This window comes from Sciurus carolinensis, chromosome 12 (assembly GCF_902686445.1).
Source record: "Sciurus carolinensis chromosome 12, mSciCar1.2, whole genome shotgun sequence".
Classification (NCBI taxonomy): domain Eukaryota; kingdom Metazoa; phylum Chordata; class Mammalia; order Rodentia; family Sciuridae; genus Sciurus; species Sciurus carolinensis.
In genome coordinates, this window is record NC_062224.1 from 32,732,213 (window position 1) to 32,758,581 (window position 26,369).

Consider the following 26,369-nt stretch of genomic DNA (forward strand, 5'->3'; position numbering starts at 1 on the left):
GGTATTTAATACATTAACACGATGTACATATGTTAAATATTTCAAACTGGTCCTTGATGTGTCCTTATCTGACTTTGGTATTAGGGTGATACTGACTTCATAGAATAATTTGGAGGTGTTCCACATTTTTCTGCTTCATAGCATAATTTGGAGATCATTGGCATTAATTATTCTTTAGAAGTCTAGTGTAATTCACTTGAGAATATAGCTAGTGTAGGGCTTTTTGTTGTTGGAAGTCTTCTATTGCTGTTTAATCTTATTGCTTAATATTGATCTATTTAGGTTTATATATCCTCTGTACAAATTTGGTAAGTCATATGGGTCTAGAAATGTATACATTTATTCTAGACTTTCCACTTAATTAGAGTATAAGCTTTCAAACTAGTCTCTAATGATCCTGTGGATCTTTGTGATGCCTATAGTTTTGTCCTCTTTTTCATCTCTAATTTTATTTGTTGCGTCTTCTCTTTCTTTTGGTTTGTTTGGCTAAGACATTTCAATATTGTTAATCTTTCCAAAGAAGTAACTTCATTTCATTGATCTTTTGCTTTTTTAGTTCTCCATTTTATTAATTTTGACTCTGTATCTTTTTAAACATGCCAATATGCTTTATTTTTATTGTAATTTTTCTGTATATTTATAGTGCATTATAGTTACAAATAATGGTAGAATATGTTGGTAGGTGTTTGTGCATGCACACAGTAAAACAAGATATTTTGGCTAATATTATTCCCTAGTATTTCCCCTTTCCCTCCTCTCCTTTTACCCCCTGGTCCCTTTCCTATACTCTACTGTTTCCCCTTCAATTTTTATGAGCAATCCCACCTTTATTTTCCATTTTCCATTATACCTTCCATAAATGAGAGGAGAAAAAGATTCTTGACTTTCTCAGTTTGGTTTGTTTCACTTAACACAATGTTCTCAAGTTTCATCCAAGTTCATTCAAATGTCATAATTTCATTCTCTTTTCATTGCTAAATATGACTCCATTGTTTATGTATACCACATTTTTTTATCCATTCATCTAATGATGGACACCTAGAATGGTTTCTAGTGTGACTATTGTGATTCATGCTACTATAAGCACAGGTGAACATATATCACTGTGGTATGATGACTTTTTCTTCATGATCAATACTGAGAAGTGGCATAGCTGGGTCATATGGTGGTTCCATCCCTAGTTCATTGAGAAAAACTGCTTTCCAGAGTGGTGGTACTAAAGTATAATACTACCAACAGTATAAAAGCATTCCTTTTTTTCTCCACATCCTCTCGAGCATTTGTTATTGTTTTTATTCTTGATGATTGGCAATTTTGATTAGTGAGATGAAATCTTAGTCTAGTTCTGATTTGCATTTCCTTAATTGCTAATGAAGTGGAAATTTTTTTTCATATATTTTCTGGTCATTTGGCAAAACTTTTGATAAGTGTCTGTATAGTTCATTTGCCCATTCATTAAAGTTTTGGGGAATTGAAAAGTTTTTAAAATTATTTTAATACTCTGGATATTAATCTTCTGTCAAAGAGTAGCTTGTTATATCTTTCCCATTCTGTAAGTTCTCACTTGACATTCATATTTCATTTTTTGTGCAGAAACTTTTAAATTTGGTGCTAACTCATTTATTAACTCTTGGTATTATTTCCTCCATTTTAGGGGTCCTATTGAGAAAATTATTGCCTGTACCCATCTACTGGATTATTGACCCTATATTTTCCTAGAGCGGTTGCATAATTTCTTTTTAATTTCTATATCTTTAATTCCTTTCATGTTAACTTTTGTGCAGGGTAAGGAAAAAGTGTGTAGTTTGATTCTTCTACACATGAATAGCCAGTCTCTTGAGCACTATTGTTAAAAAGAAAGTCTTTTCTACAGTGTGAGTTTTTGGAATATTTGTCAAGGATCATAAGACTGTATCTGGGTGGGTTTTTATTTGTTTGTTTGTTTTGTTTTGTTTTGTTTTGTTTGTATCTTCCATTCTGTACCATTGGTCTATATGTCTGTTTTAGTATAAAAACTAGTGTAAGTACCACACAGATTTTTCATTACTGTTGTTGTTGTTTTGTTTGTTTTACAATAGCTTTTTAGTATAAGTTACAGTAAGGAATTAGGTTGTTGTCAGAATCTCTTTTTTAACTTAGAATTGCTTTGGCTATTCATGGTTTCATTATTCTCCTAAAAAATTTTAGGATTGTTTTTGTACATCTGGGAATAATGTCATTTTGGGAGGCATTAAATTGAATCTGTATAATGCTTTTGGTAGTATGGCCATGTTACCAATATTTTTTTTTGTTCTTTAATCTCAAAGTCAGTATTTTTATTTTTTTTATTGTAAACAAATGGGATACATGCTGTTTCTCTATTTGTACATGGAATCAAGGCATACCATTTGTGTAATCATAAATTTACATTGGGTAATGTTGTTTGATTCATTAAGTTATTTTTCCCTTCCCCTACCCCTCCCACTACTCTTTTCCCTCTATAGAATTCTTCCTTCCTCAATTCTTACCACCTTCCTTATCCCTAAACCTAAACCAAACCCTAACTCTAACACTAACCCCTCCCACCCTCCAATTATGTCCTCATCTGCTTATCAGCGAGATCATTCATCCTTAGTTTTTTGAGATTGGCTTATCTCACTTAGCATGATATTCTCTAATTTCATCCATTTGATTGCAAATGCCATAATTTTATCATTCTTCATGGTGGAGTAATATTCCATTGTATATATATATATATGCCACAGTTTCTTTATCCATTCATCAACTGAAGGGCATCTAGGTTGGTTCCACAATCTGGCTATGGTGAATTGAGCAGCAAAGAACATTGATGTGGCTGTATCTCTGTAGTATGCTGATTTTAAGTCCTTTGGGTATAGGCCAAGGAGTGGGATAGCTGGGTCAAATGGTGGTTCCATTCTAAGCTTTCACAGGAATCTCCATACTGCTTTCCATAGTGGCTGCACTAATTTGCAACCCCACCAGCAATGTATGAGTGTACCTTTTTCCCCATATCTGCGCCAAGACATATTGTTGCTTGTGTTCTTGATAATCACCATTCTAATTGGGGTGAGATGGAATCTTAGGGTAGTTTTGATTTGCATTTCTCTTATTATTAGAGAAGATGAACATTTTTTCATATATCTGTTGATTGCTTGTAGATCTTCTTCTGTGAGGTGTCTGTTCACTTCCTTAGCCCATTTGTTGATTGGATTATTTGTATTCTTCGTGTAGAGTTTTTTGAGTTCTTTACAGATTCTGGAAATTAGTGCTCCGTCTGAAGTATGAGTGGAAAAGACATTCTCCCACTCTGTAGGCTCTCTCTTCACATCACTGATAGTTTTCTTTGCTGAGAGAAAGCTTTTTAGTTTGAATCTATCCCAGTTGTTGATTCTTGCTTTTATTTCTTGTGCTATGGGAGTCCCGTTAAGGAGGTTTGATCCTAAGTCAACAAGATGAAGATTTGAACCTACTATTTCTTCTATAAGATGCAGGGTCTCTGGTCTGATTCTGAGGTCCTTGATCCATTTTGAGTTGAGTTTTGTGCAGGGTGAGAGATAGGGGTTTAATTTCGTTCTGTTGCATATGGTTTTCCAGTTTTTCCAGCACCATTTGTTGAAGAGGCTATCTTTTCTCCATTGCATATTTTTGGCCCCTTTGTCTTGTATGAGAAAATTGTATTTATTTGGGTTTGTGTCCATGTCCTCTATTCTGTACCATTGATCTACCTGTCTATTTTGGTACCAATACCATGCCGTTTTTGTTACTATTGCTTTGTACTAGAGTTGAAGATCTGGTATTGCGATATCCCCTGCTTCACTCTTTCTACTGAGGATTGCTTTAGCTATTCTGGGTTTTTATTCTTCCAGATGAATTTCATAATTGCTTGCTCTATTTTGGAAAGTTACATCATTGGGATTTTAATTGGAATTGCATTGAATCTGTATAGCACTTTTGGTAGTATAGCCATTTTGACAATATTAATTCTTCCTATCCAAGACAATGGGAGATCATTCCATCTTCTAAGGTTTTCTTGAATTTCTTTCTTTAGTGTTCTGTAGTTCTCATTGTAGAGGTCTTTCACCTCTTTTGTGAGATTGATTCCCAAGTATTTTATTTTTTTCAATGCTATTGTGAATGGGGTAGTTTTCCTAATTTCTCTTTCTGAAGATTCATCACTTATGTATAAAAATGCATTGGATTTATGAGCATTGATCTTGTAACCTGCTACTTTACTGAATTCACTTATGAGTTCTAAAAGTTTTCTGGTGGAATTTCCAGGTTCCTCTAAATACATAATCATGTCATCAGCAAACAGTAATAGTGTGAGTTCTTCTTTTTCACTTCGTGTTCCTTTAATTTCTTTGGTTTGTCTACATCAGCAAACAGGAATAGTGTGAGTTCTTCTTTTTCACTTCGTGTTCCTTTAATTTCTTTGGTTTGTCTAATTGCTCTGGCTAGAGTCTCAAGGACGATGTTGAATAGAAGCGGCGAAAGAGGGCATCCCTGCCTTGTTCCAGTTTTTAGGGGGAACGCTTTCAGTTTTTCACCATTTAGAATGATATTAGCCATGGGCTTAGCGTAGATGGCCTTTATAATGTTAAGGAATGTTCCCACTACCCCAATTTTTTCTAGTGTTTTGAGCATGAAGGGATGCTGTATTTTATCGAATGCTTTTTCTGCATCTATTGAAATAATCATGTGAATCTTAACTTTAAGTCTGTTGATATGGTGAATGACATTTATTGATTTCCGAATGTTGAACCAACCTTGCATCCCTGGGATAAAACCCACTTGATCGTGGTGCACTATCTTTTTAATATATATTTGTATGCGATTTGCTAAAATTTTGTTGAGAATTTTTGCGTCGATGTTCATTAAGGATATTGGTCTGAAATTTTCTTTCCTCGATGTGTCTCTGTCTGGTTTAGGTATCAGGGTGATATTGCCTTCATAGAACGAGTTTGGGAGGGTTCCCTCCTCTTCTATTTCATGGAATAGTTTGAGGAGTATTGGAATGAGCTCTTCTTTAAAGGTTTTGTAGAACTCGGCTGAGAACCCATCTGGTCCTGGACTTTTCTTTGTTGGTAGTCTTTTGATGACCTCTTCTATTTCATTGCTTGAAATTGGTTTATTTAAGTTGTGTATGTCCTCCTCGTTCAGTTTAGGTAATTCATATGTCTCTAGAAATTTGTTGATGTCTTCGAGGTTTTCTGTTTTGTTGGAGTATAGATTTTTGAAATAGTTTCTAATTATGTTTTGTATTTCAGTCGTGTCTGTTGTGATGTTTCCTTGTTCATTCCGAATTTTAGTAATTTGAGTTTTCTCCCTCTTTCTCTTTGTTAGTGTGGCTAAGGGTTTATCAATTTTATTTATTTTTTCAAAGAACCAACTATTTATTTTGTTAATTTTTCCAATTGTTTCTTTTGTTTCGTTTTCGTTGATTTCAGCTCTGATTTTAACTATTTCCTGTCTTCTACTACTTTTGGTATTGGTCTGCTCTTCTTTTTCTAGCGCTTTGAGCTGTAGTGTTAAGTCATTTATTTGTTGATTTCTACTTCTTTTTTTGAATGCACCCCATGAAATAAATTTTCCTCTAAGTACTGCTTTCATAGTGTCCCAGAGATTTTGATATGATGTGTCTTTGTTCTCGTTTACTTCTAAGAATTTTTTTATTTCCCTCCTGATGTCTTCTGTTATCCATTCATCATATAATAGTGTATTATTTAATCTCCAGGTATTGGAGAAGTTTCTGTTTTTTATTCTGTCATTTATTTCTAATTTCAATCCATTATGATCTGATAGAGTACAAGGTAGTATCTCTGTCTTCTTGTATTTGCTAACAGTAGCTTTGTGGCATAAAATATGGTCTATTTTAGAGAAGGATTCATGTGCTGCTGAGAAGAAAGTGTATTCGTTCTTGGTTGGATGGTACATTCTATATATGTCTGTTAAGTCTAAATTGTTGATTGTGTTGTTGAGATCTATAGTTTCTTTATTCAATTTTTGTTTGGACGATCTATCCAGTGGTGAAAGAGGTGTGTTAAAATCGCCTAGTATTATTGTGTTGTGGTCTATTTGATTTCTGGAATTGAGAAGAATTTGTTTGACGTATGTGGATGAGCCAATGTTCGGGGCATAGATATTTATGATTGTTATGTCTTGCTGATTTATGCTTCCCTTAAGCAGCATGTAATGTCCTTCTTTATCCCTTCTGACTAGTTTTGGTTTGAAGTCCACATTATCTGAAATGAGGATGGATACTCCAGCTTTTTTGCTGTGTCTGTGTGCATGGTATGTTTTTCCCCATCCTTTCACCTTTAGTCTTTGGGTGTCTTTTTCTATGAGATGAGTCTCTTGCAGGCAGCATATTGTTGGATTTTTCTTTTTAATCCATTCTGCCAGTCTGTGTCTTTTGATTGATGAATTCAGGCCATTAACATTCAGGGTTATTATTGTGATATGATTTGTATTCCCAGTCATTTGACTCATTTTTGTTTTTTGACGTGATTTGGTTTCTCCTTTATTTGGCTATTCCTTTAGGCTAGCGCCTCCTGTTGCTGATTTGCATCATTGTTTTTCATCTCTTCCTCATGGAATATTTGCTGAGAATATTCTGTAATTCCGACTTTCTTTCTGTAAATCCTTTAGCTTTTGTTTATCATGGAAAAATCTTATTTCGTTGTCAAATCTGAAAGTAAGTTTTGTTGGGTATAAGATTCTTGGTTGGCATTCGTTTTCTTTCAACGCTTGGTAAATGTTGTTCCAGGTCCTTCTAGCTTTTAGGGTCTGGATTGGAAAATCTGCTGATTTTCTTGTTGGTTTCCCCCTGAATGTAATTTGATTCTTTTCTCTTGTGGCCTTTAAAATTCTGTCTTTATTTCGTATGTTAGGTATTATCATTTTAATGTGCCTTGGTGTGGGTCTGTTGTAATTTTGTGTATTTGGAGTTCCATAAGCCTCTTGTATTTGGTTTTCCATTTTGTTCTTCAGATTTGGGAAATTTTCTGATATTATTTCATTGAATAGGTTGTTAATTCCTTTGGTTTGTTTCTCTAAGCCTTCCTCAATCCCAATAATTCTTAAATTTGGCCTTTTCATGATATCTCATAGTTCTTGTAGATTCTGTTCATGATTTCTTACCATCTTCTCTGTTTGGTCAACTTTGTTTTTAAGATTAAATATTTTTTCTTCAATGTCTGCAGTTCTGTCTTCCAGGTGTTCTATCCTATTGGTTATGCTTTCTATGGAGTTTTTAACTTGGTTTATAGTTTCCTTCATTTCAAGGATTTCTGTTTCCTTGTTTTTTTTCAGTATCTCTAACTCTTTATTGAAATGATCTCTTGCTTCCCGTATTTGCTCTTTTAACTGTTGATTGGTGCAATCATTTAATGCCTGAATTTGCTCTTTCATCTCCTCATATGCTTCCCTGATCGTTTTAATTACCTACATTCTGAACTCCCTTTCTGACATTTCTTCTGCTGTGCTGTTGTTGGGTTTTATTGATGTAGTATCTAGGTTTGTTTGGGACATTTTCTTCCCTTGTTTTCTCATATTCATCAGATGCCAGCGGGACCCTGAGATATTGCATTTTTCCTCTATTGACTTATAGTGTCCCTGTGGATTTCCAGTGTATCATCTCCCAGCCTTCAGTAGCCTGAAGTCTTGGAGTAACTTGATAATGCAGTGCTTCTGAAGGAAGCTGCCCCTAGCCTGCTACTAGTTCCAGGGCTTGGACCTGGGTCAGTGCGGAAAGGCTCTCACTCGGGGGCCTGCTGCAAGAAGCTGGCCGTGTGGGAGGAACCCACCGCTGGAGTGAACAGGGCTACCTGGGGAAGACTCTGGCTGCCCTGCCCTGCTCTGATAAGCCACCCTTATCCTGGTCTGACACTCTGGCCAAAATTCACCTGGTGGGGGAGACTCACCCTGTTGCTTATTTTAGTCCGAGTCTCTCAATGCCTCCCCTTCTTGAACCTGGGTTCCGGAGTGACAGGAGATGCAGTCATCCTGTAGTCCACCATCTTGGATCACCCCATGGAAAGAGCCTGCAGCCGGAGGGGGCAGGGCCGCCTGGAGAAGTCTCTGGCTGCCCTGCCGTGGTCCCAGAGGCAGCCTACAGGTCAGAGCTCTCCGCTGGCTCAGGGACTTGTGGCTGGCTCTGTGTAGAAAGGCTCTCACTGGGTGGTCTGCTCCAAGAAGCTACCCTTGAAAGGCACCTCCTGCCAGAGGGAGCCGGGCTGCTTGGGGAAGTCCCTGGCTGCCCTGTCCTGGTCCCTGAAGCTGCCTGCAGGCTGGAACTCACCGTGCTGGCTCCAGGACTTGGAGCTGGTTCTGTGCAGAAAGTCTCTCACTGGGGGGGCTGCTCTGAGAAGCTGGAGAAACTGGCCAGGTGGGAGGAGCCCACCGCCAGAATGACCATCTTAGCAATATTAATTCTGGCTATCCATGATCACCAGAGCCCTTTACATCTTTTATTTTCTTCAATTTCTTTTCAATATTCTATAGCTTTCATTATAGAGGGTTTTCACCTTCTTGATTAAATTTATTCCTAGTTGTTTTGTTTTGTTTCTTAATAATGTGAATGGGTTTATTTTCTTGATTTCTTTCTATACATTATTGGTGTATAGAAAATTTATTGCTTTTTATGTGTTGATTGTGTAACCTGCTAGTTTATTTATTTGCTCCAATTATCTTCTGGTGGAGTTTTTTGGATATTCTATGTATAAGATCATATTCCAGAGTTACCAGTACCCTCATAGAGCAGATTCCTGCTTGGAGGTATGAACCAGCAAGGAAAATAAAAGTCTGAAAATAATCAGTAAGGAATAAAAGATAAAGTCAGAAATTAGATTTTAAAAGAGGGGGGCCACTTGGTGGGTCTTCTAGCCCTGATAGGAACTGGAATTGAACAAGGGAAAAAGGCCCCAATATTTTATTTTAGGGGAAATACATCAAATGTTTCAGTGTGGTAGGCTTCTTGAAGAAAACAGGATAAGAGTGGAAAAAACAGGTTTTTTGGTGTGTGACAGGTTACACCCATCTCCAGGTGACTGCGTTTGAACCTAGTGCTGTGAGCTAAGGTGGGGCACCATTGTGATCCGGACTTTCTCAACCAGAGAATTTCACCCAGCAGCTTCCCTACATTATGATGGTTCAAAAAAATCCACAGTTCATACACAGCCTTCAACAGGATTATATCAACTGCACACAGAAATAATTTTACTCCTTATATTCAATTTTTATCACTTTTATTTCATTTTATTGCTCAATTGCTCTGGCTAGACTTTCTAGCACTATTTTAAATAGAAGTAGTGAGACTGAACATCCCTGTCTTGTTTCAGATTTTCAAGGAAATACTTTCAGGTTTTCCTCATTTATATGAGGTTGGCTTTGGGTTTTTCATATATAGCCTTTTATGATGTTGAGATGTTGAGGTAGATTCCTTCTGTTCATAGTTTCTTCAATGTTTTTTTTTATCATGAAAGAATGCTGAATGCTGTCAAAGACTTTCTCTATATCTTTTGAGATTACTAAGTGATTTTGGTCCTTAATTCTATTTATGTGATGAATTACATTTATTGATTTGTACGTGTTAAACCATACTTGCATCCCTTGAGTAAAACCAAATTGGTCATGATGCACGATCTTTTTTTGTGCTGTTCAATGCAATTTACTATTTTATTAAAATTTTTGCATCTAAATTCATCAGGGATATTGTTCTGTGGCTTTCTTTCCTTGATGTGAGTGTGTTACTTGCTTCACAGAATGAATTTGAAGTGTTCCATTACTTTCTATTTTATAGAATAATTAGAAGAGCAGTCACATTATTTATTCTTTAAAGGTCAGGTAGAATTCAGCTGAGACTCCATCTTGTCCTCAGCTTTTCTTTGTTGAAATGCTTTTTATTACTGCTTCCATTTTATTGCTTGTTGTTGGTTTGTATAGGTTTTCTGTTCTTTTCATTCAATATTGGCAGGTCTATGTGTCTAGAGTGCATGCATTTTTTTTTTAGATTTTCCAATCTAATGGAGTACAAATTTTCCAAATAGTCCCTAATGAGCCACTGAATTTCTGTGATATATGTGGTGATTTCTCCTTTGTCATCTCTAATTTTATTAATGTATGCCTCTCTTTTTTCTTTGATTACTTTGTCTAAGGATTAATTAAAGATAATCTTGATTATCTTTTCAAGAACCATCTGTTTGTTTCATCTATCCTTTGTATTATTTTTTTATTCTTAATTTCTTTGATTTCATTACTGGTATTATTTCTTTCCTTCTACTTGTTTTGTATTTGCTTTGTTCTTTATTTTTATTTGCTTTGAGATGCATTGTTAGGTTATTTTGGGGGATTCTTCTGATATTCTTTTGTAAGCATTCATAGCTAGAAACTTTCATCTTAGAACTGCCTTCATAGTGTCCCAGATATTCTGGTACATTGTATCACTATCCCCATTTGATTTTAAGAAATTTTTAAAATTTTCTTTCCTGATTTCTTCTATCATGGACTCATTATTCACAAATGTATTGTGAAATTTTCATGTGTTCATGTAATTTCATGAACACATGTATTGCTCTTTAGTATTCATTTCTAATATCATTTCATTATGATCTGAAAAGATGCAAAGAACCATATTAATTTTTTTATTTGCTGAGAGTTGCTTTATGGCCTAAAATATGGTCTATTTTGTAGAAGGTTCCGGGATCCATGAGAAGAATGTATAATCAACTCTTTTTGGATGGAATATTCTATAGATGTCTATAAAATTTATTTGATTTACATTATTTTCATATTCAAAGAATCTTTACTGAGTTTATGTCTGAATAACATATCTAATGGCAGTAGAGGTGTGTTGAAATCACCCAGTATTATTGTACTGGGGTCTACCTGAGGATTTAAAACAAATTGTTTCTCTTTTATGTTATTAGTTGCACCAAGGTTTGGAGCATAAATATTTACTACCTTTTTTTTATTGTTCCCTATACCAGTATGAAATGTCCTTGTATCTTCTCATTAATTTTGTTTTGAAATTAATTTTTCAGATCGGGGAAGGTTACTCCTTCTTGGTTTTGGACTTCATTCACATAGTATATTAATTTCTATCCTTTCACTTCAAACCTGTGGCTGCCTTTGTCTGTAAGATGAGTCTCTTGCAATCAACATATAGTTGGGACTTATTTTTAATGCATTCTGCTAGCCTGTGTCATTTAATTGAAGAGTTGATATTTTTTAATTCAATGTTATTATAGAGAGAGTTTAATAATTCTTTCCACTTTGATTTATTTTTAATTTGGTACTTTTCTCATTTGATTCGGAACTCATTAAATGTGATGTGTTAATTGGTGAGATCTGGGGTTTGTTTCTTGTTTATTCTGTGTGAAATATTTGTTTAAGTATGTTCTATAGTGCTGATTCAGTTTTCATGAATTATTTTAGTTTCTGTTTGTCTTGCAAGGTTTTCCTTTTCAAAACTGAAATATAGCTTTGCTGGATGTAATAATATTTGTTGACTTTATTTCCAGACTTATAACATCATTTCCAACTCTCCTGCTTCTAGAATTTGTGCTGAGAAATCAGAAGTAATAATGATTGGCTTACCTCTAAATGTTACCTGACATTTTTCTTTCAAGGTCTTTAAAATTCTATCCTCTTTCTGATAATAGGCATTTTAATTATAAAGTATTGTGGAGAGGGTCTTTTTTTTAATCTTCTCTATTTGAGTTTCTGAATGTGTTCCATATCTGGATGTTCATCTTATTCTCAAGGTTTGGAAATTTTTCTGTCATTATTTCTCTGAAGATATTGTCTTTTTAATTAGTCTTCATCTCACAACCCTCATCAATTCCAATGATTTTTTAAATTGTTTTTATTTACCGGCGTATGTCACAGAGTCAGCCACAAGACTGTGATCCTAATTATAATCAGATATACAACTACATCTTTGTACAAATATGTCAAAAAAGACTATACTGTCATGTATAACTAGAAAGAACAAGAAGAAAAGAGCAAAACCAAAGAAAAAGAAAGTTTTTTTAATGTTGTCATGAATACTTGTATATTCTGGTCATGATTACTTATTTTATTTTCTTTAATACTGTCTGAATGTTCAAGTCTGGCCACTTTTTTTTTTTCAAACTGAGATTCTCTTTTAGTATGGTATACTCTATTAGAGAAACTTTCAACTGATTATTTTAATTTATTTCTTGTGTCTTTCATTATGTTTGGTACTTTTTCAACATCTGTATCTCCTTATTAAGTTTCTCACTCATATCCTAAATCATTCAGTTGTCTTTGTATGATGTCTTGGAATTAATTTACTGTTTCATAACAATTTCTTTGAATTATTTACCTGAATTTCATCTATTTCTAAATCTTTGGAATTAGTTCCAGGTGAATTATTAACTTTGGAGACATTGTTACTGCTTTTTTCATATTTCTTTTATTCCTGTGCTGGGTTTTATTGCATCTGTTGGAATGTATTTCCCTTCCACTTTTATGTTTAGACATTTTTAAGGTACAGTCTTCTCTTGCAAAGTATCCTATAGTGATCTACATTGAGACCTTTTCATAGATGTTAAATTCACAACCTTTGTGCTAAGTCTCTCTGTTTTTATCTAAAGGAATTAATGTCCATGAGTGGGACCAGAGGATCCACCCCCATCCATTACTACTTGAGACTTTGGATGTTTTGTCTCTTCTATTCTCTTTATTAAAATATAGCAAAGTTTGAGTGCTATTAATAAGTGTAAGGAACAAGGTGTGCAGTCTTTTGGCATAATTTGTTCAGCAGCAGTTTCAATTCTGGGAATTTGTGGTGCCCCTGTAGGTTTCCAGAACTTCACAGAATGGAGAAACACAAAAGCAACAACCAAAGGAAACAATATACAACATTAAAATAAATATCTGGTGCCTACTATAACATACACAACACTAATTACCAAGAAAACAACAATGATGGAATCTGCAAGTAGAATACCAAAAACAATAAACAACCATAAACTAGATCTAGCATTAAAGTGAACAGCAGATGTAAACTATGCCACCCAAAGCACTAATAAATACAGCAATATGAATGGTGGGGGGCAACAAACACAATGATAGAACTGTCCTCAAACAAGGATTAATAATCCTAATGCCAAAGTCCAGGGGTACAAAACCCAGCACAGTCCAGTGAACAACCATTTCAAAGATGGTTGGAACTTTAAGGTCTAAGACAACCTTCTCTGTTACATGGTCTCATTTAGTTCTAGGAAAGTTCATTTCTCAGGAGACATAGACAAAAGAAGAGAGCAAGAGTAGGAGCCAGACTTGGTGCTAAGACCCCCTTCAATTAATCAGAGAGCAGAGAAGTCTATTAGTGTGAGAAGAGTCTTAAAATGTAACCCAGGAGCCAGGAAAGAACCCCAACCATTCGGACACAAATCATAGGTTTACAGAGGATCATGAATACCAGCCTTCAGGCATAAAAATCAAAGCCAAATGCTTACTTTCACAGACTATGTCCTAAAGGACACCACGTTTCATTCTCATTAGTTCAAGAACTGGGCAGGACCAAATGTGCAGCTTAGCAGAGTTGGGGCAGGCAGAGGCCAAATGAAGTCTCTAGGTCTACACGCCTCTAAGTTACTTTTCACTCTGTCCATGACTCAGAAAGAATTTCTCAGGTGTTCACAGACATTTAAAATCCCAAAGTGGATGAAAATGTCCTTGTAGGGACTTTACTCCTGGGCATATTGAGGCGTTATTCTTTCCTTCTTAGATGGTGACTGAACCCAACTTAACCATGTACAGAGTAAACTAATTTGAGTTGGATGTTCAATGTAGGGTGGAAAATATCCAGGCTATGGTTGTATGTCATTGCTAGAGCATTTGCACTTGCTTATACAAGTTCCTGAGTCCCATTCCTAGCACTGCAAAAAGATAAAGTAAAATAAGGAAGCATCTACAATATTCAGGAAATCTGTGCCAAAATATGTCAATTTTTTGTTTCCTTAATTTCAAATTTATTTCTTTGTTTTATTTCTTTTTTGACTTGTTAATTAGTGTGCAGAATTTGGTGTGTGTGTGTGTGTGTGTGTGTGTAGTTTTGAATGGAAAGAGCACCAGATCAAGGAAAAATAGCTTTATGGTTAGAATAAAATGTAGTTCAAATACCCCATTCCCACTAAACCTTCAGAGATTTATTTTTTCTGCTAATGTACCATGTCTCCAAGAGACTTTGTTTAAATAAAAACACTTTTGTCACAATACTTTGAGCAGTTTTGTACATCAGTCATTTTTCATTGCAATGTAATATCTGTACATATTTATGGCATATAATACTATAATTTAATCATGCATATAATACATAATGATAAAATCAGGACACTTAGCATTTTAGTTCCTCAAATGTTATTATTCCCACGTGTTGAGAACCTTCAAGCTTTTCTCTTCTACTTATTTGTAGAATATAATTAATTGCTGTAGACTATAGTTATCCTACTGTACATATTATGTACATTAAAACTACTATCCCCTCCAACTATACCAACTATCTACCCTCTTGCTGTCTCCCCTCTCCTCTACCCTATGTGTTCAGGTTTTTCAAATTTTTAGCTTCCACAAATGAGTAGAACATATGGTATTCTATTAAGTGAAATAAACCCGACATACAAAGGCATTTTATTGAATATATACTATGTCTCAAATTTTTGGGGGGTAACCATGAATTGAACTTAGGGGCACTGGGCCACTGATCTACATCCCCAGCCCTATTTTGTGTTTTATTTAGAGACAGGGTCTCACTGAGTTGCTGAGCACCATGCTCTTGCCAATGCTGTCTTTGAACTTCTGATCCTCCTGCCTCAGCCTCCCGGGCCACTGGGATTACAGGCATGCACCACCATGCCCAGCTGATGTCTCCAATTTACAGGTGAGAAAATTGAGTCTTAGATGTTATGTTTACATGGATCATAAAGTTAATAAAGAGTTGAACTGGAATAAGGAGCAGGAAAGTCTTAGTCACCTAGAAAAATCCCCTTTCTAGTTAAACAACTGTCAGCCATTTGCATCTTTCTATGGCTTGGCTTAGGACAAGATAATGTATTTTATTTATTTATTTTTATGTGGTACTGAGGCTCGAACCCAGCACCTTATGTGTGCCAAGCAAGTGGTCCACCACTGAGCTACAACTCCAGCCCTTAGTTAATGTATTTGAGGACACTAAATCCACACATTTTAATGGGAGGCAGAGTAGGACTGTGGAAGAGATGGAAAACCTGGGCTGTGAATTGACTGTATACTGTACTCTTTAAAGTAAGGGCATTGGATTTACACCCACCTTGATTAGTATCATAATTGCTTCACTTTAAGTTCTCACCTTGCCCAAATCACACATTTTTCTTTTATTCTACATAAACCAGAGGGATTTGTTGCAGATGATTTTTGATTTGGCATGGGTCTATGATGAAAAAGTTAGATACCAGAGGATACAGTTGGCAGGAAGATTCTGGAACCTAATATTACCAGAACAGGTCATGAAAAGAAGGTGGTGACATGATCCCAAGTAGGCAAAACTGGGAGAAGCATTCTGGGACCCATCAACATCAAGGACGGACAAGAAAAAACAAAGACTAAAGATTTACCAAGGATCCAACATCTATGCAGATGGATGGAATTAACACTTAGGGATGAAAACCTGAGGATCAGTGGGGTTATTCACTAACAGGACTCTTGATGGCCAGGCTGGTGTCCAGCTGATCCATTCTGATGTGTCAGTGCCCAGGAACCACCAGAGCCTGTGCTTAATGTCTGTACCCAACTGATCAGGGAATGTTTTTAACATGGACTGATAAGACTGGAGCATGAGCTCTGGTAACAAGATAAAGGAAAACTCTAGAGCCCCTGTTTGCCATGTCCCTTGGTGCAGCACTCAGATTGTTCTTTAGTAAACACCCTGCAATTATGGGCTGCCGGCACAAATACAGCTGAAACACCCCAGAAGTTTTAAGCCATTTTCTGAGTGATGCTGCCTTACACGTACATAACAAAATTCTGTGCTATTAGTAAAAAATTACCAATTATCATCATAAACTTATTTTTAAACTTGGTTTTATTCTGCTAATTTATTATTAAATAATAATGAGTGGCCAGATACAGAAATGACATAATCAGTCTTTAAGTTGGATAACATCATACATTACAGCAAATACTTCACTATGTAGCTACTTGTACTAACTTGGCCAGTTTAAATCATGACCAAAGTAATAGTTCACTTTATTCTTTTCATTTCAATAAAGAATAGTCTCCAAAGATACTATACCTCATATACATATATATGAACATTTCATATATATAATATATATATATATATACATATATATACATACACAAATATATATAAAACACATATATATGCTTATATATTTATATATATATATATTATATGCCCTCTATAATATATTCATAGTAAGCAGTATATACAAAATAAAAATGTAAAGGGCTGGAGGTTGTAGCTCAGTGGTTGTCCCAGCTATTTAGGAGGATGAGGCAGGATTCATTAACCCTAGGACTTCTAGGACAGTCTGGTCATCATAGTGAGACCCTATTTTAGTTGACTTTTACACTTTGTGGCAAGAATACCCATCTAGAATGATTTAGAGTATGAAAAGTTTATTTGGCACCTCACTTTCAGGAAGCAGGGAAGAGAAGGACAAGAGGCCACAGGGAAGATGCACCCTTCCAGAGGTCACCCACAGAGACCCATGTCCTCCAGTCTTGCTCCATCTGCCCATTGCTACCACCCAGTCCATCCATTCATACTAGAATTGACTGACTAGGTTACTGCTCTTTTAATCTACTCATTCCACCTCTGAATATTCCTGCATTACCAGGAGATATTGGGGAACACCTCACATCCAAACCATAGCAGACACTATCTTAAAAAATAATCCTATTTTGGCATTGGGTTTGGAATTGAATGGTAGAGTGCATGCCTAGGATATGTGAAGCCTTGAGTTTTATCCCCAGCACCACCAAAAAGATAAATAATATAATTCAGTTGCTTGTTTATTACATTATGGTTCAAAACCCACCATGATGTTGCACAATATTGATGAACATTTTTCAACCATTTTCTACAACGAATTATTTTCCCACTCCTATGCTTATCACCTGACACTGGAAAAGATGAGGATTGCGACAAGTAGATCCAATCTGAAACTAAGGAGCCATCCCATACACTAACTCATCAGGACTTCACAGTCCCAAATACCCTATTAGTAACATCTAAACTTCTAAAATAGACAGAAAACAACCCAAGAGTTATTAGGCAAGTTTTCTTTTATGATTTAGTCTGCAAGTTAGATTGTGTGTGTGTGTGTGTGTGAGCACTTGCCTAGAAGATAGGAAAAGTGAATACTGTGCTCTGATACACTGGTTCTAATTGGCTAAAGCTATTCAAAAGCCATGAACTTGGAGTTATTCTGGTATACCAAGTCCTGGATACACGTAATTCAAGTCTCTTTACTCATCAGTGAATGGTGACAATAAAGATATAAGTAGTTCAACCCACTAGTAGCAAAACTCTGGATTACTACCTTCCTACTCAGAGTGATGGTGTGTGTTATGGTTGATTTTTTTGTTGTTGTTTATTTGTTTGTTTTTTATGATGCTAGGCAGATGCTCTATCCCCAGGTCCAGAGTGTTGATTTGCAAACCTCAATTACCATCATCTTAATGGAGACCCTTTCTTGCCTATTAAAAGCACTTCTTTTTGCTTTTCCTTCCTGCAAATCACTGAGTGAATTTCTTTCCTGCTGCAGATTTCCTTGAATGGCAAAACAATTAGTTCCCCTTTGGCTTTTTGAATTTTGTTTTGAGGGTTAGTTTTGCTGGATTGTTTTGCTGTCATTGTTGTTGTTGTTCTTTTTGTTGTTCTAACCTTATTGGCTTTTATTTGATACTTTCTTATTACTAACAAACACTGTAATGGTCATGCATTCTTCTTCTATGTACTTAAAACATGCTTTAAATTTCAAGTGCTTTTGACCTTTCCAACCCTCATTAATGATGCTATCTTTTTTAAAAAATAGCACTTACAATATGTTATCCTCTTTATTTGAGTTCTGTTATATACATTGCCTCATGTCATCACCACTAACGATTTAGGGTGTCAGTGGAATAAATTACATCTGGGTTTTTTTGTTTGTTTGTTTGTTTTTGCCTGGGTGATCCTCCCCACCCCATTACTTTTATTGGGAGAATCCCCCTTTCATTTGAGTTGTTATAACACTCCTGGTGTTTCCTTCCACTCTAGAAAACAAAAAGGGGTCACTTCCCTTCCCCTGCTGCCTCCAGGGCATACCCACTGAGGCCTCTGTATGGTACTTTTCATCTTGCAAAGTGCAAATATATACCTATTATACTGTTTGATTTCTGGTGACTTAGTTCTCAGATAGCCACAGTGTGTAGCTGTGGCATATGGAATGTTGCATCAGAGGAAAGAGTTGCATTGTTCTAATGCCTAAAACTTCCTTTCAGCTTGTCCTTTTTCAACTTCATCATCAATTTTGTAGATTACTGACATCTTCCAATAAGGTCTTCTATATGTAAGTTAACTGGAGCCATTTTCTGTTGTTTTCAGTTGAGGAATCTGACACAGAAAATGAGACAATGTTGAGTGGTTAGCAATAGCCAACTCTTTGGGAGAATTAGGGGGAATCTGAGACTTGTCCAACTGCCTGGAGACTGAAGGCAGTGAGCACCAGGCATGAGACTTTGATGGTTCACAGTGTATTAAGTGACAAACAACTAATTATTTTATACCTTATGGTCATCTGAAATAACATCCTTGCTACAGACATGCATTGGGGGATCACACTGTGTTCTCAATAAAACAGGGGGTAATGATAAAAAGTCAAAGCTTAGAGTTTGTCTAAATATAACAGACTGGAAAGCTAAACAAAGGGAATAGTGAGTGCAAATACTTAAGTTCTTCCTTGAGACAGATAAAAATCTGTCAATTTTTTATCATTGTCCTAATAGCATTAATTTCTGGTAGCTATAGTTTAAAGTGTCTCTCAAAGACCCATGTGTTAAAAGCTTGGTCTCCAGGCCATGGTGCTTTTGGGAGGTGGTGAATCCTTTAAGAGGTAGGATCTAATGGAAGAAATTGCAGTCATTGGAGGTTTGCCCTTGGAGGGGATTGTGGGACCCTGACCCATTCCTATTTTTCTCTTCTGCTTCCTGGATATCATGAGGCAAAAAGGTTCATTTCATCATGTAATTACTGAGCCATGAGAGGCCCAGAACAAGAGGTCCACACAACCATGAGCTAAGGCCTCTGACACCATGAACCAAAATAAACACTTTCACTTACTAAGTTGATCATCTCTGATATTTTGTCATAGTAAAAGAAAGCTGATTTGACAGGGTAGTCATAAACTAAACTCATATTTATTATGTGGCAGATCCTTAAATATATAAATGGAATTTATAGGTCCTCTTTGTGCTTTGGACAAGTTACAATACAGGTGAGGTGTGCATACCTGCCCTTTATGCTGTCAGATACATGATCTTTATTATCTTGGAAATTAAGCAATCTCCCTGGAGGGGAGACATGTCTAGTTTTCCTACAAAGGGATAAAAATAAATTCATTCAGAAAAAAAGTCACTCTATCTTTCCAGGACTTCCTATTTAAAAGACATTCCAGGAAAGATAAAACTGGTGGTCAATATTTAGATATGTAGAAACTTATACAAAAGATTCCTAGAAAATTGTATCCAGGGTCTGGAACTGAGCGCCGGACTCCACTCCATTCCTGACTATGTTGCAGTGAAAGGTCTGTGTGAAAGCCTATGGCCTGGGAGAGAGCATTTGAACAGGGGTTTGGGCCATGCACTTTCACATGGACAGGGCATCCCCGGGCCTGGTGGTGATGGCAGGGATGCAGCCCCTGGCCCTGCAGTTGGAACAGTTGAATCCATGACTACTAGAGGCAAATCCTGAGGCCAACCCAGAGGAGGCCACTGCTGCCAGAGTGATTGACAGTTTTGATGAAGGGGAAGATGGAGAAGGTGATTTCCTGGCAGCGGGTAGCATTAGAAAACTGGCATCAACCTCCCTCTTGGACACAAACAAAAGGTATTCTGGCAAGACAACCTCTAGGAAAGCTTGGAAGGAAGACCATTGGGAGCAGACTCTACCAGGTTCATCTGATGATGGAATACCTGATGAGGAAGGGTCTGGAGATGGAGATTCAGAGGGTCTGGCTCTTGAGGAATTTGATGAGGATGACCTGAGTGCTGCTGAGGAACAGGATGCTGAGGACGATGGGAAGAGCAGTCTGGCAGGAAGGAAATAAAAAGCAGAAGCCACTCTGCAAAAACACCAGGCTTCAGTTTCCAGAGCATTAGTGACTTTGATAAATATGCCAAGGGGATGGATAACCTTGGAGCAGTGAGGAAGAGGAAGATGAAGAAGAAGAAAGTGGCATGGAAGAAGGGGACCTTGAGGAAAATGGGGAGAGTGAGAGTGAGGAAGACAGGGCTGGAGACAAGAGCAGTGAAGATGATGCTGTGGTGTTGACCTACTCCAGCATCAAGGTTTCTGAGGAAGTGAAGAAAGGAAGAGCCATGAAAAATCAGCCATGGGACCAGCTCTTGGAAGGAAGGATCAAACTACAAAAAGCTCTGTTGGCAAACAATCAGCTGCCTCAATCAGATGTTTTTCCTGTTTTCAAGGACAAAGGTGGCCCAGAATTTGCCAGTGCCTTAAAAAATAGTCACAAAGCTCTTAAAGCACTTTTGAGGTCATTGGGAGATCTTCATGCAGAGTTACTTTTCCAGTACCCAAACACTAGACATCTGGAGATGGGACAAAACCCAAAGAGGAAAATGAGGAGATTTATTGTGAAGATGATGAGCTAGTAAAGAGAAGAAGTGGAGAAAAGACCCACTGAAGAGGAAGCTGGAGATGGATGACTATCCCAGCTTCATGGCAAAGGGTTTTGCTGACTTCACAGTCTATAGGAACCGAACATTGCAGAAGAGGCACATTAAAACCAAGCTGGCTTCTGGAAAGTTGGGTAAGGGTTTTGGTGCATTTGAACAGTCAATCTTGACTCAGATTGATCATATTCTGATTGATAAAGAAAGATTACTTCAAAAAACAAAGACCAAGCATTCAATCTACCAAGTTATTGGCAAACCTGAACCAGAAGCTCAACCTGTCCTAGAGGGTTTGCCAGGAGAACTGGAGATCCTTCCTCAAGTTCCTGCCAATGCTCACCTGAAGGACATGGCTGAAGAAACACTTGATTATCATGACTTTTACCACCAGCTCCTTCGAGAACTCATAGAACAAAAGACCAGCTCCTTGGATCCCAATGATCAAGTGGCCATGGGAAGGCAGTGGTTTGCAACCCAGAAGCTACAAAGCAAAATCTACAAGAAAGTAGATAGGAAAACCAGCAAAGGAGGGAAACTTTGGTTTCACATCCTTAGCAAGCTCCTGAGCTTCATGGCAACTATTGACCATATTACAATGAATGATGATGCCAGGACAGAGTTGTATTGATCACTTTTTGGCCAGCTCAACCCTCCTTACACTGGCCTTGGGGATTGATTTCACTGTCTCCTTTGCTGTGGGCCTCCAGTCAGCGCCTCCCTGTACCCCTCAGATCTGCTGGCTGCTCATCCAAGAGGCAGCTGTGATTCCATGGTGCTGAGCCGAGAGGGGATCACTGGGAAGGAGCTCTACCCAGAACTCCTGCCTAGTGCCTGCAAGGGCACCTCCCTGTGTCCTTTAACCACCACAAATAAAAAGTATTGTCACACACAAAAAAGAAAAGAAAAGAAAATTGTTTTCAAAAAATATACAGTACTGAAGTCCTATATTTAAAAATAAAGGAAAGAAATTTTAAAAGATTGCAAATCAATCACTTCAATTTCCACCTTAAAAATAGAAGAGTTTTCTCATTACTTACAGAATAGGCTAGGCTCTTTGAAGATTTCCACTATAAACTTACAATCCTGGAAGAAGAGGAAGCCACAGTTCTCTTAATGGCCCTTGCAGCCAGCTGTGCCCATCATATGAGAACTGAGCCCAGGCCAGCACATCTACAGTGGGATCCCCAGTGTTTCAGCCCACAGCCAGTTTTGTGGCCCAGGTGGCATGCCCTGAAGCTGGCATGGTTATGGGCTCTGCTCTCAGGCACACACTAGGTCATGCCATCACTGGAGGCTTCCGTGGAAGAAGTGTTGCTGAGCCCTCAAGACCTGATGTCACTTACCAGAATCCTTAGGGAGACCAGCCACTGCAGCAGCAATTTGGTGGCTTTTGCTTTTATAAGAAAACAGTTTTTGGAGTGTGCCCCAAATTCCATGAATCAGGGACTGAAACAGTTCAGACTTGCAAATGAATTAGTCTAATCAAGAAGTTAAAATGGAAGAAATGAAAATCAGCTCTCATGACCAAGTTACTTTGGCATAACAATTTAATTGACAGTGAAAGCATGTAAAACCATCAGTTAAACCTCTTCCATGGAGGAAGGTCTTCTGACTGTACAGAAGCTCACTGAAATGGTATAGAATTCAGGGTGATCAAATTGATGTGGTCTCCTTAAATCATTTATTGCGATATTATTTTTGTGAGTTAATTAGGATGAAGTAATTTTCTTCCAGAAAGCTAAAAATAGAAAAAGAAGAACAAAAATGTAAAATAGGCAGAAAAAAGACAATAGCAAATATCAGAGCAGAGGGCAACAAAAAAACAACAGAAGAAAATAAATAAAGCAAACCCTTGTTTTTTAAGTATATCAATCTTTAGCCAAAGTGATCAGGAGAGACAAAGCAAGAATTGCCAATATCAATCATGAGAAATATGACATCTCTAAAGATTCTGCAGATAATAAGAATAAAATTAAAGAAAATTATAACAAGTTTAAATGACACAATTTAGAGGAAATAGACAAATTCTTTGAAAGATACTTTGGTGAAATTAAGTTGAGTAGCTAGGAGCAGTAGTGTACACCTATAATCCCAGCTACATGGAATGTTCAAACAGAAGAATCACTTGAGTCCAGGAGTTGGAGGCAGACTGAATGATATTGTAAGACCTTGTTTCAAAAAAATAAATAAATAGAAAATAAATAAATAAACTTAGGCACACTAAAATTATTTAAGCAGAGAACAATTCGTGAATCAAGTAGCACTAATTAACAAGCAATTTAGAAGAAGAAGGAGAAGGAAGGGAAAAAAAGAAAATTCTAGCTGAAACTAATAATGCTGTCCTGATCAGTGAACAGTAGGACTTGTTTTGACCCAATGTGTTCCTGCTCATGAACTCATCTCTTCTCTGCAGTTTAGTTTTAGCACAAGCACAAACTCCTTCTTTCTCATAGTTAGAGAATTCTGACTTTTCCCAGTGAGTAAACTTCTTTTTTGGCTTTCCATTCCCTTGCCTAGTAAATTTATAAAATCAGGTTTATTCTGTTTGTGTCTCTGTTTGGTTGTTGTAATATTGGTTTAAATCACTGATAATCTTATTTGTCAATGTCACCAAGACCATGCCATTCCTCTCTTATCAGATACTTTCTCACAGTTTTGCCCAACATACAAGAGCTAATAAACAATGGGGACCCGGTTGGGAAATTTCTGATTATTTTCCCTTCCTAATCGGGAAAACTGTTTTCCCACACCCATCTTTCAATTGTAAGGCAACAACTGGAGAGCAGAAAACCTACAAACTAAGGAAGATGAATTAGAAGTATCCAGAAAACCTAGGTTCTTTATGACACCCTTAAAATTTGAAGTCAATCATAAGACAAAGCTAAAAATAAAAAAAAAAACTTGAATTTTGGAATTAAGGTTTTATTCCAAACAGACCCTAATATAAAGAAATGAATGAGTGAAGAAGGTTTAACAGGATAGTGAGAACTCAATTATTTCAGGCTGATAATATTGGCAAGTATTCCTTAATCCTGTGTTTCAGGGAAATCCTAGAAGATAGATTCAAATAAAGAGGGTAGGGACTGAAAGAAATCATAGTTTTATTAAAAAGTGGCTTTCAAACCAGGTGTGGTGGCACACACCTGCATTCATAGATAAGTAGGAGGCTGAGGAAGAAGGATTATAAATTTGAGATCAGCCTGACCAACTGAGACCCTCTCTCAAAATAAAATTTAAAAAGGGACTGGGAGTGTAGTTTAGAGGCAGAACACTTGCCTAGCTTGAGCCAGGTATTGAGTTTAATCCCCATTTTAAAGAGAAAAGCAAAAAAGGAAAAGAAAAGGCATTCATTGTAACCTGTAGTATAAATTGACTGGTGTGCCATAATTTGAAATCCCACTGGATTAGAAAAACAAATTTCTATACCAGAACTAAACCAAGCTTCAGTGCAGAAATGATAGATGAATACCAAATAGTATTTAAAGTCTAGAACTCTACCTCTGTTTGAAGATTTTTTTCTTTTTATTTCCTTGTGATGTGGGATTAAACCTAGGGCTCCTACATACTATTAAGTGGGCTTTGACAGGCAAAATAAATAAATAAATAATTAAATAAAACTTTAAGAAAGAGTTCTCTAGTATCTCTCAATATAGTATATTATTTAAAATTGCCTCAGATCAGAGATCATTTAAGACTAGAAAAAATGAGCAGCCTCAATATCAATACTGTACTTAGTTAACTAGAATAAACTGACTTAAAAACTATGTACAATCTGGAATAGTGGCATATGCTTGTGGTCTCATCTACCTACCCATGAAGTTGAGGCAAGAGGATCGCTTGAGCCAGATGTTCAAAACCAGCCTGGACAACAAAGCAGGACCCTATCTCAATACAAGAAAACTATGTGAAGAAAAAATCCGTGACTGTGATTATTATGACATGGAACTACCTAGAATCAAATAGAAAAACATTTGGTTTTTGAAAAAACTGTATTGTGACAAAACATGAAACCTGTCTAGATTTTGCATGTGACTGTTCAACTCCTAAGGCAATCCTGAGTTTCAGAACTTAAGCCAAATAGTTTGTATCCACAAGAAATAACCTCCTACCAATATGTGCCTGTGAGGTCATGGATGACACTGGGAAAGATTCATTCTCCTAAAGATCTGAAATAAACACTGACACATTAGATTATCAATAGGGGAACTTAATACACTGCAAAGGGTATATACTGTTGGACAGGACTGTGACAGATCATGAAGTAAAGGGGAACTCATCAGAGGCACAAGTTTAAATGAGGGGAGTAAAACACTCAAGAATTAAGATAAATAGGAGAGAAGATGAAAGATTAGAGGATAAATGGGTTTCCCAGCAGTTCCCTGGATCGAAATTTAAAAAGCAGGAAGACCACTCCTTGGTGAGGTGGGTCACTCAGAGAACTCACTGAAATTCAATACTGGACAGTAGAAGAAATCATAGAGACACAGAAAGTCAGAAACTATGAACATAATATAAAAAAAAATAATATAGATGTGCCAGCTGGGCTGGCACAGTAGTCATGGATGCTAAGAGGACAGAAACAGGCAAGAGAGAGTAAAGTGTGGTGAAAAAAATTAGCTTGGGGAACTTGTGAAATAGATAAGTAGACTGATTTCTGTGGACACAGAATTAGTGGGGGAAGTGGTTTGAGTAAAAAGCAACAAAAATTGCTCTTCCCATGGATGAATAGTTTATAGGAACTATGTCCCTGGAACAGGAACCATTTATTAGTGCTGTGTGGCTGTGAGCAGGGGCAGAAGATTAGGAACTCATAACAAAAGTTGCCACCATGATCCAGCAGCCACCTATTGGAGCCCCAGAGTGTGCCTGGACCAATGTGACTGAAACAGGCACAAAGAAAATTGTGAACAGGTCATCCAGGCTTCAGTCATCAAGGACAGAGAGAGAGATCTCTTTTTTGCTGGTATCCCATAAGAGTTATTGAGAAGATGCTGATACTGGCCAGACAGGAGCATCTTCACTCCAGGTCTGAACCTGGGTGATTCACATTCATAGTGGTGAATGCAAAACTTGTGGAGGTTTAGACTTTGCAGCCTAAAAGTGGAATGTACAGGAGGCCTCTGAGGCCAAGACATGGGGCAGAGATCAGCATCTCCCTGGAAACAGGGAGTATGGATCAAATCTCCAATAATCACCAACAGAGCTCCAAAGTTCAACCAAGACTACATCCTAACTACTAAAACTTCCAATTTAGAATTCTACACAGTCCCTGCTATAGGAATACACAATTTGTCAGCACTCCCCAATCTATACCATGCTATCGTGGGAGATGAGAAACTGAGAACTACTACAATCAGATTTGGTTTCTAGCCACAATTGGAAGTTCAGTGAGAAATACAAAGATGTTGAACTTAACAGTCCCAGCTCTTGCTTGACACAAAAGT

The 26,369-nt window shown here is 37.0% G+C and overlaps 1 pseudogene; it reads left to right on the forward strand.

The window, feature by feature from the left end:
- Positions 1-19,913: 19,913 nt before the first annotated feature.
- LOC124961108 (protein AATF-like) lies at positions 19,914-21,601 on the forward strand (annotated as a pseudogene).
- Positions 21,602-26,369: the final 4,768 nt, after the last annotated feature.